Source organism: Nycticebus coucang, chromosome 5, assembly GCF_027406575.1.
Source record: "Nycticebus coucang isolate mNycCou1 chromosome 5, mNycCou1.pri, whole genome shotgun sequence".
NCBI lineage: Eukaryota > Metazoa > Chordata > Mammalia > Primates > Lorisidae > Nycticebus > Nycticebus coucang.
This window is the reverse complement of record NC_069784.1, coordinates 103,544,992-103,550,889: the sequence shown is the minus strand read 5'-3', so window position 1 is coordinate 103,550,889 and position 5,898 is coordinate 103,544,992. Positions and strand designations below refer to the sequence as shown.

The 5,898-nt window shown below is 33.3% G+C and overlaps 1 pseudogene; it reads right to left on the bottom strand.

Annotated features, from left to right (window-relative positions):
• Window positions 1-3,777: 3,777 nt before the first annotated feature.
• Window positions 3,778-4,569, bottom strand: LOC128586385 (40S ribosomal protein S3a-like; annotated as a pseudogene).
• Window positions 4,570-5,898: the final 1,329 nt, after the last annotated feature.

The following is a 5,898-nucleotide window of genomic DNA, read 5'->3' as shown; positions in this document are numbered from 1 at the left end:
AAGATCACTATATCCATCAGTGATAAGCTGATGGAAAGACACAAGCTGCCTCTGGTTTGCTTCTGTTCTTATAATATGGCTCTTCAGAGCTTTCACACACTCTTTTTCTTTCATTTTTTTTTAACTTTAATTGAAAATATTTAAACTGGCAAAAAGTTTGCAAGAATAATATAATTAACTCCAAGATATATTCACATAGAGTGACCAATGTTAATAGCATTTACCACACTTTCTTCTGTATACACACCCACACACATACACACAGAGACACACATGACATCAACTGAAGCATTTGATAGGTCAGATGTTATGACCTTTCACCCTAAAAAAATTCAAGGTACATTTTCTTTAAAAAGGAAAATTTTATTACATAAAACATGGCACAAGTATTAATTTTAGGAAATTAAAAATTAGTACAAATGATGCCGTCTAATGTATAATGTTGTCCTTTATAGCACATTCATTTCTGATTTGGTAGCCAATGCAGAATCAGGTATAAATGCTTGTCACATATCCTTAATATTTTTTATTCTGAAAGTTCCTTAATCTTTATTTTTCATGGGAAGACTTTTTTAAAAAGTACATGCCTACTATTTTCTCCATGATTAGATTCAAGCTATGATTATTCTCTCTCTCTCTCTCTCTTTTTTTTTTTTTTAAGAAAGAGTCTCACTCTGTCACCCCAGATAGAGCACCATGGAGTCATAGCTCACAGCAACTCAAACTCTTGGGCTTAAGTAATCATCTTGCTTCAGCCTCCTGAGCTCCTGACACTACAGGCACCTGCCACAATGCCCAGCTAGTATTTTTCTTTTAGTAGAGATGGGATCTTGCTCTTGCTATGCTGGTCTTGAACTCCTGAGCTCAAGCAATCCTCCTGCCTTGGCGTCCCAGAGTGCTAGGATTATAGGCATAAACCATCACACCCGGCAGACTATGATTATTCTTGAAAAACTTTTATTATCTCTCTTTCTTCATAGATACCAACACAGATATAGATATTATGTACTATATGATAGATGTGCTGTGTACTTCTTAGCATACCATTTAAAGAGGCATAGAATATTTACTTGCTCTATTGTTCTTGATGTTTACTTTAATCATTTGTTAAGATGGAGTTTATCATATTTTTTTAATATAAATATCCTTTTCCCCCTGTAAGTACTAAACAGTATTTGGGGAGATGCTTTGGGAATGTATAAATACCCTTCTCCTCAAATTTATTCAATGATTTTGCCTCAGCAGTGATGGTCTGGTTTTTCAACTTTTAGCTATATTTAGAGTTGATTATCAAAAAAAGGCTATAAATCTCAGTGCCAATACATCACACTCTCTAGGGTTTTAGTCTCTTGCCTTTTCTGTTTTCAGACTTTTGTTTCCTAATTACTGTGAGACTGCCATAGATTTTGCTAAATTCTAATAGATTTTGATTTAGGTTTTAGCCTCTTTCACAGTCTTAGAATATAGAAAATATCTTTCGTGAAAAATTTCTATGTTGCTGTATCCCTTACGCCTTCAATATTGTCTCTCTAATCCCATGTGCCTGCTAAAAGATACACCAGTTCTTCCACCCTTCAGCTGTTGCTCTTTGTCTGAGCCAAACCACCCACTTCAGTTCACACCCAAAATTGGCAAATTTCTTCACATAAAAACACAGTTGCTATTTGGCCACTCACCACTGACTATTTTTCCTGTCTTTAATATAGACCCATTTAGTCCTCATAGCGTCTAAATTTATATGCTGTCTTTTCAAAGATTCTTAAATAATTCATCCTTTTTCCTAGTTGTGAACTTTGAATATATAGGCCTGAGGTAACATTGTAAATTCTACTCAAAAGTCCAAGAACTATCAATTCTTGATATGTATATCACCTGATAACTCCAATATCTATTATCTCTTATGGTTCTGTTTCTGTTGGTTGTTTTTCCCCTTTGCTTTTCTTTCCTTTTTTTTCAAAATTTTGTTTTATTTTCTTATTGGTTAGAAAGATATTACAGCCTAAAATGGCAATCATATTAAAGAAATCCTTGTGTTTTTCAATATGCAAATATATTTCCTCCAACAGGAGCCCTGGTGTGATCTCAAGAGTCCATGTTAACTTCTTTTCTGTCAACTTCATTAGGAGACATTTAGGTAGACGTAACCAAAGATATACTTACTGAAGTGGGAAAACTTAATAGAATGCCATTCCAAAAGGACTTTCTTTGAATATGCAAACTAAAAGATATTCTGGTACTATGTTTGCAAATCATTAATGCAATCATGGGGTACAATGTTCTGGTTTTATATACAATTTGAAATATTTCCATCAAACTGGTTAACACAGCCTTCATGGCATTTTCTTAGTTATTGTGTTAAGACATTTATATTCTACATTTAGTAAATTTCACAGGTACCCTTGTAAGATGCACCTAGGTGTGGTTCCACCAATTACCTTCCCTCCACCCATCCTCCCTTGTCCCCTCCTCTTCTTTTCCCCTTTCCCCATATTCTTGGGCTATAATTGGGTTATAGCTTTCTGTAAATCTTTTCTAATGACCAAAATAACAAAATTCAACTGTGCTCATAAATTTCACTATTCAAATCAACTAATTATTGATCATTAATAGACATTTTATATCTACTTACATAGGATTCACATTTTAACAAGACCTCAGACTATACTATAAATTGATAGTGATCAAAACAGCATGGTACTTCCCCTTTGTTTTTCTATCATGCAGTCTGTCTACATATATGCATGGTATTTTTTTGACCAAAAAGACAGACTTTTAAAAATAAACTTTGTGAAGATAATTTGAAGTTCCAGATGATATAATTTTCCTCAGGAGAGGATTAGTTGTGTTTTAGGCAGACAAGTTGAAGGAACATTACCTTAATCCAAAGCACAAAATTGGAAGACTTATACTTCCTGATTTCAAAACTTACTACACTGCTATAGTAATCAAAATAATGTACTGGTGAAAGGATAGGCATGTAGATCAATGGAATAGAATTGAGTGTCTCAAAATAAATCTATATATTCACGGTCAACTGGTTTTTGACAAGAGTGCCAACACTGTTCAATGAAAATAAAATATAGTCTTTTCAACAACAACAACAACAACAAAAAACAATTCAGCATTTCACCCTCTCTAACTAAAGTTTGTATTTTAAGAGGGATGGTCTATTTCTGGTTCTGTCTTATACCTAGACTGTGATGCGTTGAAAGTCTCATCTCATCAGTCTCATCTCATCTCTCCTTGTTGTATGTCAGATCTTTCTTCTTGTAGACCCTGAAGCTTGTTTTTTGCCTCCATAATCTGAAAGGATTGCCAGGAACTTGGCTCAGTTTCTCAGTCTGTCAGCTGCTGCTTGCAAACTGACCAAAGTCAAGTGGAAAAGTGATACTGAATTATTGGCTTTTCTCTCTTTACTATCCTTCTCCCTCATACCTCTGAAGTTCTCTGAGGTCTCAATGCTTAGTTCTCCAGTGTCTCAAAACAGACAAACCACACATGTATGTGTTTTCTACTTTTACAGTTGTTCCCTAAGCAAGAATTCTTCTGCAACAAATTATTCTGCCATTTCTGGTAGCACAAAATTCTTACTTTTGCATTTGTTTGGCATATTTATATATACATATACAAATTTTATAGATTTCTTTAGGTTTTAGGTGTCCTATGTACACAATACAGAGTTAGGTTTTCCTTTGTGATCCAATAGGATAATCTTTTGCTTTCTCCCACACCCCCACAAATAGGATTCTTTATTTGTCATTATTAAAAGTCTGAATTTTAGACAGATTCTTAGACTGGTGATAAATATCCATCAGCTCCTTCAACTTTAGCACCTGTCTCGTCTACAGTATCTTTTCCAGAACTACTACCTTTACCATGAAACTCCATGAGTTTTCCCAATTCAAACTTGGGTTTCTTCAGCATTTTTACTTTTCTAACGGAGACATCATGGAGAGGATAAATAGATTGACATGCCTTTTCTATGTCTTTTCCAATTTCTCAGTAGAAATTTTGCCAATTTATTGACTACTTCTTTCAAGTCATTTGTCTGCACCTTTCTGGTCATGATTTCCATCATTTTCTTCTAGATTTGGCAAACCTGTTGCTGCTGGGCATAAGAGGTCTTCTGTATCGGATTGCATTTTTTTAGTACAGAGCAGACAAAGCAAATAATCATTGGTAGTCTTAACATCAACATGCGCTTCAATCATAGTCTGTCATTTTTTAACCATAGAACACATTTTGTCACAGATAAGATCCATGCCATGGAAATTAGTCAGGCAGTTTTTGCCCTGAACATCTTGAGTAATCATCTTGAATTTTCTAAATGCAACTTCTTCATTCTGCAGATCTGCAAGATTCACTTCAAACACATGACCTTTGAGGCCCTTGGATGCAATTTTGGTTCCTTGAGTCCTGGAGACTAGTGTTTTTTCCAATATTTCTTATAATTAATATAGCAGGTGCCTTTACATCATACCCATCTTTCTTAGAAAATGGATCAACCACTTTCTTCTTGGCTCCCTTTTTGCTGCCTTTCGTAAGGTGCTTGTTCTTGCTGACCACCATAGTGGTGCTCAGCGAGCCAAAGGCAATCTTTTGCTTTTAATAATTTTTTTCTTTTCAGTCATTTATATTTATTAATATGATGCACGTATCTGGTCTTAGTTCTGACTGTATTTTATGTTGTGCTGTTTTCTGTTTTTAAGGTTTTTTTAATGCCTTTCAGTAAGTAGTCTCTTTTTCCCCTTTGTTTGTGGCTATGAGTGTTTATAATCATTCAGATATGTAGTAATTTTTTTTTACATTTTTATTTCAGGGATTACTTTTACAATTTTATATTGTATTTTCAGTCTTCTTTATAAGCTACATTACTCTTCTGTCACAATCACTTTAATATTATCATATTGCCTTTTTTTAACCACACATCTATCACCCAAAATTAGTCAATATATTGTCTTTTTTAGTGCTTGTTTTATATGGTTAAATCAACTTATACTTCTATTACTTGAATTATTTAAATTTGAAATGAAATAATTTGGCTCTCTAGGTTTACATGTAAATGGCAAACTTTTTCTAAACTCTACTTTTGAAGCTTGAGGCTAATACATAAATTATGGAAGCATATCACATTTATATTCCCACCAGTCAATATAATCTCTACAGTTAATAATGTCACGAGCATTTAGAACAATGCCTAGTAGAAAGAAAATAGGATATAAAGGTTTGCTACATACTTTAGTTTAACATTTAAACGTATACTGTTCTCATATCATGCGTTCTTTGTACTTTCCTCATTTATCATTTAGTGAGCTGAACTTCACCCCCCTGGCAGTTTTCTAACAGAAACTTCAGTAAAATTTTGCAGGCATATTATTATTTAGTTGTTTAACTATTGGAAGTATAGTTTGGCTTGATATGAAATTGTCTCATGATGTTTTCTTTTTCTGAATTTCTTAGATGTTACTCAATTGAATGTCAATAGATGTTGCTGTGGGGGAAATTAAGGACAGTTTGATGCTTTCTGTATTTATTGTAGGTCATATTTACTTTTTTTACTGCTTCAGGAAACATTCTTTCCTCTTCAGATGCAGTAATGTCTTAATACTGACCATTCAGGATCTTTTTTTTCCACATGCATTGTGTATTTTTAATATATACGCTCAAGTATTATTTTATTTCTTTAAAAAAAAAAGTCCTGAATTATAACTGTAATCATTTGTCCTTTTTCTAAATTTTATTTTTCTGTATTGGGAACTCTAATTATGAAAGAGTTGATTTCCTTTATTTGCCTTCCAAGCTTATTATATTTTCTCTAATATTTTTTCTCTTTATTTTTCTTTCATTCATATAGCTCTACCTCACTGCTTATTTGTAAAGAAAATTAAAATTCTCATT